Source organism: Rhinopithecus roxellana, chromosome 9, assembly GCF_007565055.1.
Source record: "Rhinopithecus roxellana isolate Shanxi Qingling chromosome 9, ASM756505v1, whole genome shotgun sequence".
Lineage (NCBI taxonomy): Eukaryota > Metazoa > Chordata > Mammalia > Primates > Cercopithecidae > Rhinopithecus > Rhinopithecus roxellana.
This window is the reverse complement of record NC_044557.1, coordinates 61,927,406-61,941,737: the sequence shown is the minus strand read 5'-3', so window position 1 is coordinate 61,941,737 and position 14,332 is coordinate 61,927,406. Positions and strand designations below refer to the sequence as shown.

The window sequence follows — 14,332 nt, the reverse complement described above, 5'->3', positions numbered from 1 at the left end:
GTAGCTGGGACCACAGGCGCCCGCCACCTCACCCGGCTAGTTTTTTGTATTTTTTAGTAGAGACGGGGTTTCACCGTGTTAGCCAGGATGGTCTTGATCTCCTGACCTCGTGATCCGCCCGTCTCGGCCTCCCAAAGTGCTGGGATTACAGGCTTGAGCCACCGCGCCCGGCCTCATATTGATTAATTACACTCTAAATTTTTAAATGGCTGTATTTCAGAGACAGTAGCTCCCAAGGAATAGCTCAGTTCTTTTTCCTATGTGATAGAAGAGACAAATCTACTCTAAAAGGACAGACACCTTATGACCTTGAAAAGGACACCTATAGCATAGTGGATTTATATGTGTGTCTATATATATATTTATATATGTATATATATTTTTTTCAGATGATGTTTCATTCTTGTTGCCCAGGCTGGAGTGCAATGGCGCGATATCGGCTCACTGCAAACTCCGCCTCTCGGGTACAAACGATTCTCCTGCCGTAGCCTCCCAAGTAGCTGGGATTACAGGCATGCACCACCAGCCTGGCTAATTTTGTATTTTTAGTAGAGATGGGGTTTCTCCATGTTAGTCAGGCTGGTCTCGAACTCCCGACCTCAGGTGATCCACCTGTCTCAGCCTCCCAAAGTGCTGGGATTACAGGCGTGAGTCATGGCACCCGGCCAGTGTAGTGGATTTTAACTCCAGTTCCTGCACTTACCAGCCTTATTAAGCCTCTCTCTGCCTCAGTTTCATCACCTGTAAAGTGGGAATAGTGTTATTACTGAACCAGGGAACTGACATGAGGATTATATGAGATAATACTCAGAACTAGTACAGAGACTAGCACCCATTAATCTTGTCAATCTTAGCATCACTATTGTTATACCTCCCATAGTGGCCCAAACAAGGGTGAAATTAGATGCACAGTGTCTGGGTGTGGTGGCTCACATTTGTAATCCCAGCACTGTGGGAGGCCAAGGCAGGTAGATCACTTGAACCCAGAAATTTGAAACCAGCCTGGACAACATGGCAAAACCCTGTCTCTACAAAAAAATGTAAAAATTAGCCGGATGTGGTGGTACAGGCCTGTAGTCTCAGCTACTCGGGAGGCCAAGATGGGAGGATAGCTTGAGCCCAGGAGGTTCAGGTCACAGTGAGCCATGATTGCACCACTGCACTCCAGCCTGGGAGACAAAGCAAGACCCTGTTTCAAAAGAAGAGAGAGAGAGAGAAATTATGATGCACAAACAGAAAAGTAAGGTGATTTCATTCATTCCAATATTGGTACATTTGTGTGAAAGAAGAAAGATTAGGCTGGGCACGGTGGCTCACGCCTGTAATCCCAGCACTTTGGGAGGCCGAGGCGGGCAAATCACTTGAGGTCAGGAGTTCGAGACCAGCCTGGCCAACATGGCGAAACCTCATCTCTTTAAAACAAAAAAATACAAAAAATTAGCTGGCCATGGTGATGAGCACCTGTAATCTCAGCTACTTGGAAGGGTGAGGCCAGAGAATTGCCTAAATCTCAGAGGCAGAGTTTGCAGTGAGCCGAGATCATGCCAGTGCACTCCAGCCTGGGCAACAGAGCAAGACAAAGACGAAGACGAAGAAGATGGAGAAGATGGAGAGGAGGAAGAAGGAGAGGAGGGAGAAGAGGAGGAGGAAAAGGAGGAGGAGGAAGAGGAGGAGGAGGAAGAAGAAGAAGGAAAGAAAGAATGAGAAGGAGAAAGAGAAGAAGAAAGAGGAAATAAATGAAAAGATTGGAAAACAAATAGTTGTTTTGAACCGTCTCTCAGAGAACACAATAAAGGCTACTATTACCACTAAAACTTCCTTTCTGGCTCCAGATTACATAACCCTCACCTTATTCTTACCCTTGAGCTGCTAAAGGAAGTACATTTTTTAGTGTTTGATCTCCCTCCCTTCCCTCTAGCCAAAGCAGAGCATTCAGACTCTTCAAACACTGGGTGTGAATCCTGACTCTGCCATTTATTTACTTAACTGTGCGATCTGGACAAGTTAGTTCCTAACCTCTCTGGATCTCAGTTTCCTTAACTGTAAAATGTGGATATTGTTTGCCTTTCAGGCTTGTTAGGGGAACTGACAGAGTGGATAATGTGTGTAATTTTCCCAGCATGGTATCTGACATGAAAAGGTAGCCACTAAACAAGGACGCAGCACACAGCCGTACAAGCTTCTCACTGCATGAGGCAGAACTCCAGCCTGGGTGCACCTGAAGGGTGCATGTGTTGTTGGTGGGGAAGGCCTCTTTCTAATTGTACAAAGGTCCCTTGAGTACCAGGGGTGACCTGTCAATACACTATAGCTAAATTAGCAACAGAAAAACTAACTTGCAACATTAAAGGGCTTAGATACACAGTCTCCTAAACACTATGAAGTTGTCAGTGTTGACCTACAAAGTTGTATTGTTATCATGGTACAGTTTAAAACATGATTATTGATTAATAATAGAAAAGTAGGCTGGGCATGGTGGCTCACTCTGTAATCCCAGCACTTTGGGAGTCCGAGGCAGGTGGATAACCCGAGGTCAGGAGTTCGAGACCAGACTGGTCAACATGGTGAAACCCCTTCTCTACTAAAAATACAAAAAATTAGCCGGCCTGGTGGTGGGTGCTTGTAATCCCAGCTACTCGGGAGGCTGAGGCAGGAGAATCACTTGAACCCAGGAGGCAGAGGTTGCAGTGAGCCAAGATGGTGCCACTGCACTCCAACCTGGGCAACAAGAGCAAAATTTCATCTCAAATAAATAAATAAATAAAAGTACTCGTAACTTTAGCAATGATTTAACTAAACTTGATTGGGGTTAATAAAGGCCATTCATAATTTGTATATAAATAAATGTTTCATTCTGTTTGCTGGCTTTGATTTCACTCATTCATCACATTTTCATCAAATGCATACTACAGGCAAGATCTGGGTGGCCACAGGGGTTCTAGCAGGTAGCAAGATTTGGATTAGCTGGGCAAAGTGGCATGCACCTGTAGTCCCTGCTACTCAGGAGGCTGAGGTGGGAGGATTGCTTAAGCCCCAGAGGTCAAGGATATAGTGAGCCATGATTGCGCCACTGCATTCCAGCCTGGGCAAGAGACAGAGACCTTGTTTCAAAAAAAAAAAAAAAAAAAAGAGGAAAATGTGGTCCCTGGTATCCTAGGGTTTACTGTCTTCAGGGAAATTCAAATAGCTACTCCCTTCATTAAGCACAACTTAGTGGCTATACATTACCTCTTACCCAAGTATTTCCATATACTCTGTCGATATGAGTTTGTGAATCCTCACCATACCTCCTCAAGGTAGAAAAAGGTACTATATCATTTCTTCTAGCAGGCTAACTTGAAAAGCAATGAGATATATTTTTGTCCACAAATAGGACACATTCTATGCCTAATCTATGTTATTACATAATAAATATTATAGACAGATGCATTGTTTTCACATCTGAATTTGTTTGAAGATGTGTCTGTTTTCTGAACTCCTCATTTCATCAAATCATGCACTGCTCTGAGCCTAATCCTTTGGTGCTCATTATCTCCCTTGATTCTGTTGTAAATTGATCTATGCACAAATTCTGTGTGACAGCTGAACTAACAGAACCCTTGTTGTAAGCACCGTTGTGATAGGCACACAAAGAAACTAAATGCTAGGCAACATTACAGAAGGGATTAGAACTAGAGTTAACATACCTGAAATTCACATTATGGTGGAAGCTTTTCAACTCAGTTCAACCCTAATCAGAAATGAAAAGTTTCTACCCAACAAAAAGAAAATCTTGTCGTTATTTCCTGTGACTATGCCATATCAGACATCCTAAAGACTTCACTGGCCTGTCTGCTGGGTTTTTGAGCAACTTTGTAAGGAAGGGGGTCCTGGTATTTTTCCTTGCTGTCACCATTTCTAGGTTCTTGAGCTTTTGACATTTTGGAACCAAGAATGTAGCATGAGTCAACTCCAGAGGAGTAGTCCACTCATCTTCCTTCTCATTTTCTTACTTTGCTTTTGCCTCAATTCCATTCTATCCTTCATCCATTCATCCAATCAACATTTGTAGAGCAGCATTATTCTAGATCTTTTTGCCCTTTTCCCACATCAAAGCATGTACAAACACTGTCTTGTGTGCCATGGTACAAATGCTAATCCCCAAGTGTGCATTCCATCAGCTGGTAGATGCCAACAGGACACTCATTTGAAGAAAGGCGAACTTAGGCTATATTCCATGTAACTGACATATAAAATTATCAACCAAAAAATTCTTTGGGGGCAAATAAAAATCAATCAGACCGCTTTTCTTTTTTAATAAAAGCACCTGAATTTACATACCTAGAATTCGTTTTGATCATCACAAAGTAAATGTGATGAAGTTGGAAGACAAACTTAATCTTGAAATTTAAATACAGAGAAACAAGAATAGGCTAGGCATGGTGACTCACACAAAAACCCATAACTCCAGTGTCATCATGAGAAAAATACCAGACAAATTCCAGTTGAGGAACCTTCCACAAAATAGCTAACCAGCGCTCCTCAAAACTGTCAGAGTCATCAAAAACAAGGACAATCTGAGAAACTCTTAGCCAAGAGGAGCCAAAGGAGGCATGATGACTACATGCAATGTGGGATTCTGGATGGGACGCTGGAAGTGAAACAGGTCATTAGAGAAAAACTAAGAACATCTGACTAAAGCATGGACTTTAGTTAGTAATCACGTAACAGATTTGGTTCATTAATTGTGACAAACATATCCTACTAATATAAGATGTTAAAAAAGAGGAAAGTGAGAATGCAATATGTGAGAACTCTCTGTACTACATAATTTTTCTGTAAATCTACAACTATTCTAAAATAAAATTTATTTTTAAAAATTATAGCAGGGAGGCTGAGGCAGGAGTATCACTTGAGACCAGCAGTTTGAGACCAGCCTGGGTAACATAGTGAGACCTTGTCTTTACGAAAAATAAAAAATTAGCTGGGTATGGTGGTGCACATCTGTAGTCCCAGTTACTCAGCAGGCAGAGGCAAGAGGATCACTTGAATCCAGGAGGTTGAGTCCGCACTCAGCCTGGGTGACAGAGACCCTGTCTAAAAAAATTAAAAAACTTAAAAATTATAGCAGCAAAAATACAAGAGCAAGTAATCTAGCTAAATAAGAAGACCTGGTAGCTTTAGAAAAGCTGTCTCATAAACTGTGGCCATTCACATACCACTTTTATGATTTTTGAATATTTCTTTACCATTTGTGCTATTACTGACTTAATATTTTTGTCACCATTTTTCTTTAAATAAATTTACTTTTTAAAAAAGTGAGCAAGGCCAGGTGAGGTGGCTCACACCTATAATCCCAGCACTTTGGGAGGCTGAGGCAGGAGGATCACTTGAGCCCAGGAGTTAGGGACCAGGTTGGGCAACATGGCAAAATGTCGACTCTCCAAAAAACACACAAAAAAATTAGCCAGGTGTGGTGGTGCATGCCTATAGTCCCAGCTGCTGGGCTGAGGTGAGAGGTGAGAGGCTGAGGTGGGAGGTCGAGGCTGCAGTGAGTTGTGATGGCGCCACTGCCTTCCAGCCTGGGTGACAGAGTGACAGAGTGAGTTCCTGTCTCTAAAAAAAAAATTTAAAAAGGAAGTAAATCAACAAACTCAGGGATCTAGAACTTGATCTTAAACAAACAAAAAAAGCTGTGTGCGGTGGCTTACACCTGTAATCCCAACACTTTGGGAGGCTGAGGCGGTTGGATCACCTGAGGTCAGGAGTTCGAGGCCAGCCTGGCCAACATGGTGAAACCCCCATCTCTACTAAATATACAAAAATTAGCAGGAATGGTGGCACATGTCTGTAATCCCTGCTACTCTGGATGCTGATGCAGGAGAATTGCTTGAACCCGGGAGAAGGAGGTTGCAGTAAGCCAAGATCACAGCACTGCACTCCAGCCTGGGCAACAGAGTAAGACTCTGCCTCAAAAAAAAAAAAAAAAAAAAACCACTATGTTGGTTAGGCTGGTCTCGAACTCCTGGCCTACAGAGCAAGATTCCTGTCTCAGTCTCCCAAAGTGCTGGGATTGCAGGCATGAGTCACTGTTCCTGGCCCAGACTATATTCTCAGTGCATTATATGTATTAACTCATTTATTCCTCAGCTCTATTAAGTGCTATTGTTGATCCTATTTTGTAGATGAAGAAGCATGGAGAGGGTCAGTACCTGGCTCAAAGTCACACAACTAATAACTGATCCTGAATGAGGATTTGAATCCAGTTTAACTCCAGGCCCCCATTCTTAATCAGCACTCTATACTGTCTTTCAGTTGAAATGAAATGTTGAAATTCATACCCATACATTAATGCAAGGTGTACAGGTAACCAGAACCTCCCATAACATCTAGTCTACAGGTGCTATACCTGTAGACTAAGTACTAAGTAAAGCAAATTAGCAAAAAAGAAACTCTGTGGTTTATATCAGAGTCTTGAGAAAATGGGAAGAGGCAGAAACAGGCACACACACAAAAATCACCTTACAGGAAAAAAATAAAAAGAGAAGGTTCATTATCATTATCATTAACAGTGAGGAAAAGAAATAAGCAAAGAGAATGTTTTAGGAAGAACATTCCAACAGAAGTCCTTGCTGGGGTGGCTGAAGGCAGATGTTGTCTCTAAGCAAAAGAAACTACTAGTGAAAATGACAGATGAGCTGGAATGCACATCCCAGCACTTTCTTTTTTATTTTAATTTTTATTTTCTTTATTTTTTTTGAGATGGAGTCTCACCCAGGCTGCAGGGCAGTGGCACAATCTCGGTTCACTGCAACCTCTACCTCCCGGGTTCAAGTGATTCTCCTGCCTCAGCCTCCTGTGTAGCTGGGACAACAGGTGCACGCCACCATGCCCAGCTAATTTATTTTGTGTTTTTTGTAGAGATGGGGTTTCACCACGTTGGGCAAGCTGGTCTCCAACTCCTGATCTCAGATGATCCTCCTGCCTCGGCCTCCCAAAGTGCTGTGATCACAGGCACGAGCCACTGCACTGAGCCACCAACACTTCCTGATCTTTTCAATGTCATGACATACATAGAATATGGTATTTGTGCATTACACTGCAACAAATGATCTTGACAGACAGCTCAGTCTGTCAAGATCCCACCTGGCTGCCCTAAAGGCTAGCAGAAATGCTGGCATGGCTATAATCTATTCTCACAGGCTGGGAAACTCTGATATAACAACTTAGGTAGTGCTAAATCATGCACACCTGCACTGCCTGTCTTATTTCACCCGCCTTCATAAGGTTTAACTCCTAGGGGATTTCAGCTGCTAAAAACCATGGGGGGCTGGGCATGGTGATTCACGCCTGTAATCCTTTATTTGGGAGGCTGACTGAGGTATTAGGGTTGCCTGAAGCCCAGAGTTTGACACCAGCCTGGGCAGCATAGTGAGAACCAGTCTCTACCAAAAAAAAAACTTAAAAAATAAAATAAAAACAATGTGGATTGTTGTTTTTTCAATCTTCATTCTTAAAGGATAAAGCTCAGACACCCTTGATTATATATAATGAATGAACTTGAGAGCCCAAAGGCAATTCCCAAGAAGTGGTTCAAGGACTGTAAACAACAGCAATAGCCCTGAGATGGGTGAAGAAGCTTCTGAGGTCATTACAGTACTTTCAAGACATAAACACACCTAGAGAGCTATAGTCTGGCATTTTGCTTAAAAAAAAAAAAAGTACGGTGGGGCACAGTGGCTCGTGCCTGTAATCCCAGTGCTTTAGGAGGCTGAGGTGGAAGCATCATTTGGGCCTAGGAGTCCAAGCCGCAGTGAGCTTTGATTGCACCATTGCACTCCAGCCTGGGGAACAGAGCAAGACCCTGTCTCTAAAAAAGAAAAAAAAAAAACTACCTAGTACTACTCACACTTACACAGTCTAGGATTAGAAGCCTTGTCAAGTTTGGCCGGGCGTGGTGGCCCAAGCCTGTAATCCCAGCACTTTGGGAGGCCGAGATGGGCGGATCACAAGGTCAGGAGTTCGAGACCATCCTGGCTAACCCAGTGAAACCCCGTCTCTACTAAAAAATACAAAAAGCTAGCCGGGCAAGGTGGCTGGTGCCTGTAGTCCCAGCTACTTGGGAGGCTGAGGCAGGAGAATGGTGTAAACCCGGGAGGCGGAGCTTGCAGTGAGCTGAAATCTGGCCACTGTACTCCAGCCTGGGCGACTCCGTCTCAAAAAAAAAAAAAAAAAAAAAAAAAGACTTGTCAAGTTTTTATCAGCTTTGGTGAGCCTTTCATTAACCCCCACAGGTATTCAGGGTTTCTTTCAACTTGATATTGTTAAAACATTAACATAGAAGTGAAACTGTACACATGAGCTGGATGTGGGGCCACCTTACAGAAGCATGATTTTTTTTTTTTTTTTTTGAGACAGAGTTTTGCTCTTGTCACCCAAGCTGGAGTGCAATGGAGTGAGCTCTGCCCGATGCAACCTCTGCCTCCCAGGTTCAAGAGATTCGCCTGCCTCAGCTTCCCAAGTAGCTAGGATTACAGGTCCTAGCTACCACCAGCTGCCACTACGTCCAGCAAATTTTTTTATTTTTAGTAGAGACGGGGTTTCACCATGTTGGCCAGGCTGGTCTGAAACTCGTGACCTCAGGTGATCTACCCGCCTTGGCCTCGCAAAGTGCTGGGATTACAGGCGTGAGCCACTGCGCTCAGTCCAGAAGCATGATTTAATGGTAGTCAATCAAGCGTTGTTTTACAGTGTTAACCTTTTCCTGCATAGCTAGAAGGCCCTCTTCATAACCCAACACTCTCTTCCCAAGCCCATCTTGGCCAATATTACCTTTCAGTTTCTGGTATTCATTAGGTTCTGATTCCTCTTCTACTTTTCTGAGTAATACTCTTACCTCCCTGAATCCCTGTCTCTGTCAATCATCCATTTACCCATCCAACTACTCAACAGTTATTGGTTGCCTCTGTTCTTTTCTTTTCTTTTCTTTTCTTTTCTTTTCTTTCTTTCTTTCTTTCTTTTTTTTGACAGAGTTTTGCTCTTGTTGCCCAGGCTGGAGTGCAATGGCATGATCTCAGCTCACTGTAACCTCCACCTCCCGGGTTAAAGTGATCTCCTGCCTCAGTCTCCTGAGTAGCTGGGATTACAGGCATGCGCATACCTGTAAAAAATTAGCCACCACGTCTGGCTAATTTTTTGTATTTTTAGTAGAGATGGGGTTTCTCCATGTTGGTCAGGCTGGTCTCGAACTCCCAACCTCAGGTGATCTGCCCACCTTGGCCTCCCAAAGTGCTGGGATTACAGGTGTGAGCCACTATGCCCGGTCTCTTTTTTCTTTTCTTTAGAGAGAAGTCTCACTCTGTTGCCCAGGCTGGAGTACAGTGGTGCTTGACCTCCTGATTCTCCTGCCTCAGCCTCCCAAGTAGCTGGGATTACAGACTCAAGCCTCCACACTCAGCTGATTGTATGTGTTCTATGTGTAAGGCCACACTACAGGTTTCTTGCAGAACTAGGGTTAGATCCCAGATGAAACTGGAAGTTGTGAAAAGAACAGGGGCTTTGGAGTCACACAAGTTAGCCATGTGCCCCAGGTCCATCTATCCATCTAGTAAGTAGGCTTACTAGACTTACTAGCTCTGAGACCAGGGCAAGTGACTTATCTGCACTAAGCTTCCGTTTTCTAGCTGTATTTGGTGCAACTAATGTTTGTGTTTTAAGGCTATTGTGAGGATTAAATGAGATCACAAACTAAAGCACCTGAAACCAAGTGCGTGCTCCTTACCTTGTCTCCTGACTTCTGTCCCATGTCTATGTTTCGATGCGATTACCCAAATGTCTGAAAGTTTTCCATTTTAGAAAGAGATTTACTTTATTGTTGATGACAGTGTAAACTGCTTCAACTCTTACAGAACACATTTAGGCAGTTATCTATCAAAATTATCAGTGCGTATTTTGACCTAGAAATGCCACTCCTGGGAAACTGTCCTACAGATATACTTGTACACATTCAAAATGATGTAGGCACAAAGGAATTCATGGCAGTCTTGTCTGCAACAGGAAAAGACTGTAAACAAATTAAATGTCCCTCAATAGGGGACTGGTTAAATAAATCAAGGAAGAAATTATTATGCAGGTATAAACACGAAGAAAGAAGTTCCCTATATATCAACATGGAAAAATCTCCATAGTGTTAGGTAAAAAAAACAAAGTGAGGAACAGTGGGTATAGTATACTACATTTTATAAATAAAGATGAGAGAAGGAAATAATATTTGCAAAGCATAAAGAAACTTTGAAAGAATATATCCAAAAAACCCCTAAAATAATAAGTGTTTATTCATGTGTGTGATTCGAACTAAATAGATGATGAGGACAGGGTGGAAGGTGTACTTTTCAGGCCTGCCCTTTCCAAGTATTTTCACATTTTTGAACCATGTATGTAGTTTTTTTATTCCATTTCAATTAACTGTATGCAATCGCCAGGCTTACCACAAAGACATACCAAATGCTATTTACATGCCAGGCTCCAGAAAGGACACGAAGGCACACATTTGAAAGAAAAAAAATTTATATAATTTATATATGCAAGAAAAGCCTAAACAAATTAAGTTTAATGTTAATGAAGTTTCTTCTTCAATTCAAAAGGAAAACTTTTGTGTAGTTAGGACCAGATGACCTAACTAGATGTCACAGTGTGAAATATTGGGTGAAAACTGAAGGTATGACCGCAGTACAAAGAACAATTCACATAACTGTGTGAAATTCAAGCTTCATCTGATTGCCTAGGCAGCATGGACAGCAAGCAGCTAGTGAAAGTTCAGGTTAGAACAAACAAATGATTATAGCTGTCAGTGGAAATGTACACATTAACCTAGCAATGAACTTGTCAATAATTACCACCTATTGACTTTGTCCATGTTTGGTGCTTGGGCTGTAACACCTTGGAAAGAAGTCTGCCAAAAGGATTGCATTTATAGTATGAAAGAATCGAGCAGTGATTATCCATGTTACCAGAGGGCTAGGAACACTGGGAGGAGGGTTTGGATGTGAACATCTAGACACCTTCAGGCACATTACGGTCTGTGGAGTCAATAAAACCTTTGCGTTCAGATTGCATCGGATCCTCAGGACACTCAAAAGAATAGAAATTGTCCTAATATTTAAAACTTGCTTCCACAAACACAAGAAATTCCAAACTTAATCTGTCTGATTATCCTTTGGAAAGAAAATCTCTTTTCTCACACACTTCAGGGCACGTCATAAAAATCGATGTGTGACTACCACATATGAGGCACTGTTCTATGCTTTGAGGAGCACTGGATAATTATTTGCAATCAGAGTCTCCAATTCTGCTCTCCCCAAAACACACACCTATCTGATCAGTCATCTTGGGAGGCAATAGGAAGAAGCTCTGTGAGATTCAGTGTCCAATGGGTCAGGGCAAATGTCCCCACATAATCAGTAGAATAGATTATTTCTGTGCAACCTAATGTCTGTCTACTAGTAGCTGCTGTCTAATTTAAATTTATAACATAGGCTGGGCACAGTGGCTCATACCTATAATCCCAGCACTTTGGGAGGCCGAGGTGGGAGGATCACTTGAGCTCAGAAGTTCAAGACCAGCCTGGGCAACATAGCAAGACCCTGTCTCAATTTTTTAAATAAAAAATAAAATAAATATATAATATTTGTATAACACATTATACTATATATCTTATTTAGGGATTAGACTAATATTTAGAATCATAATAAGGGATTATTCTATCCCTAAATAATATATATAGTATAGGCTGGGCACAGTGGCTCATGCCTTTAATCCCAGTACTTTGGAAAGCTGAGATGGGTGGATCACCTGAGGGCAGGAGTTCCACCAACATGGAGACACCCCATCTCTACTAAAAATACAAAATTAGCCCGGTGTGGTGGTGCACGGCTGTAATCCCAGTTACTTGGGAGGCTGAGGCAGTAGAATCGCTTGAACCTGGGAGGCGGAGGCTGCAGTGAGCCGAGATCACGCCATTGCACTCCAGCCTGGGCAACAAGAGCAAAACGCCGTCTAAGAAAAAAAAAAAGATATATAGTATAATGTGTTTATTGTATTGATTTCACTGTTTTTATAGTGGGTGACCACACACCTAATGGGGATCCAGAGTGATCTGAGGCAAAAACAGATTTACATCTCGTTAGCAGAAGTTGGTTTAAACATATAGGTTCATTTTTTTTTTAATTGAGTCTCACTCTGTTGCCCAGACTGAAGTGCAGTGGCTCAATCAGAGTTCACTGTAGCCTTGAACTCCTGGGCTTAAGCAATCCTCTCACCTCAGCCTCCTGAGTAGCTGGGACTTCCGGTCTGTACCACCAAGAGTTACACTCCCTGAAATACATGTTTTAATTAAAAAAAAAAAAAAATTTTAGATACAGGGTCTTACTATGTTTCCCAGGCTGGTCTTGAACTCCTGGCCTCAAGCAATCCTCTCCCATCAGCCTCTAGAGCCACTGGAATTACAGGCATGAGCCTCTGTGCCCAGCAAAGCATATGAGTTCAAAGCACCAGCTCTGATTCTTAGGAGCCCTGTGACCTTGGGTAAATTATTTACTCTTATTTGTAAAAACAGGACAACCATAATATTTAGCCATAACATTGTTATAAGGATTAAATGAAGTAATTCATTCAACAAATCATTACTGAGGACCTATTATATGCCAAGTATTGTTAGGCACTGAGAGTACAGTGAATAAATGCATGTACCAGACACATAATAAACTTGGACTATTTTTATCTAAAAGTATGTACACTCAAGCTTGGGGTTGTACATAGGATTTAAAGAAGTTTAAAGCTGCAGAAACAGGAATGAATTATTTATTGGGCCTAAGATCATGAAGTTGAAATGCTGACGAACACAGAATAGTATCTAATTACAAAAGAGTATTGTTTGATCGAGGGTCAGAAGCAAATAGACCTGTTGATTGATTCAATGTGTGTGTTGAGCAATTTATGCAGCATATTAGGTTGATTTTCTAAAGGCTAGAACTGGTTTTCAGGTGTTTTAACACCTCTTTCACAACATCTGTGAAAACTCAGAACAGCAATGAGTTCTAGAATAAAAAATGGAAGAGTATAACTCAAGTGGAATAGTTATCCATATTGATGATAAAATATTTTTAAGATAAAGTTATTCATTATTTTCTGAGAGGATTAAAAACTGCACTCCACCTACTGAATACTTTTGCCCCGAGAGTTACATTCCCTGAAATACATGTTTCAATCAGTTTAGAACTATGTAATGGTGACTCAGTACTCTGCTTGTTAAACCAGGATGCTCCTCCTAGCATAACTGAAGCACAGCAGGGGTTAAGAGAAGTCAGAATAATAAAATGTATCTTCCTGAAGCATCCATTTTCCCTCAACTTTTCATATTGAAACCCACAAAAATTTATCAGAGAACAGAATGTGAAACTCTACTTACTTTCATAACACAAAACATGACACATTGGAGAAACAGCTTGCTCTGGCCTCTCGTTGAGGGTATGGAAGCTCTGGGCTCTTTAGGAGAAAAGTTAGCAGCACTGTGCATTATAAATGATTTTTTCCATCTTTTCACATTGTTGTCAGTGAGAAGGGGTTTGGAATCACTTTTATAATGTTTTTAATTTTTTGTTTACTTCCTGACTTGTCATCGCTTTCTGTTATCTATGGAAACTAGAAATAAACTATCATACATCACAAAAATAATAGAAACACAACCTATTTCTGACTAGGACACAGCGGCTGAGCTTTGAAAAGCATTCATGACCATCTGGTGCGCTCTACCAACAACATCAGAGAGGAAGACTTTTCTGTTACTGCAATAACACAAGGTGCTAAGAGAAGATCTGTGAAAAGGAATTCACTCCAGTACAAAATCCCCGCTAAAGTTCGCCTTGCAGAAGACTGTAAACTACCTTGATGGAGTTTGCTTAACCTCCATAGCATTGTCCAAAATGTTAGACATTCAAAATCTAAGAAAAGTGAGTCGGCTGTAAAACCCATTCTCTAATTCATGGATCTGCGTGTATACTTTTCACAGTACTTATCACTGTCAGAAATGATCTTAGCTAATTGTTTCACGTGTTTCTTGTTTCCTCCACCCTCAATCTCCACAAACGGTCACTTGTATCTCCAGCATCTAGCCAAGCACTGGGGTATTATATAGTAGATGCTCAAAATGTCCTTGTTGAGTTTCTTCAGCAAGAGTCAGTGATGACCACTTTTGATCACACATACTTCTCAATGGATACTTAAGTCAAAGATAGGGGAAAGTGTGTCTGACCTATTCAGAGTGGAGGGACCCATTTGATGGAGTGAATGCTCCTCT

General features: G+C 41.7%; 1 protein-coding gene across 2 annotated transcripts in view; it reads right to left on the bottom strand.

Annotated features, from left to right (window-relative positions):
• ERICH5 (glutamate rich 5) overlaps window positions 1-14,332 on the bottom strand; it is a 33,631-nt gene that overhangs the window by 18,429 nt on the left and 870 nt on the right. The window lies entirely within an intron of this gene.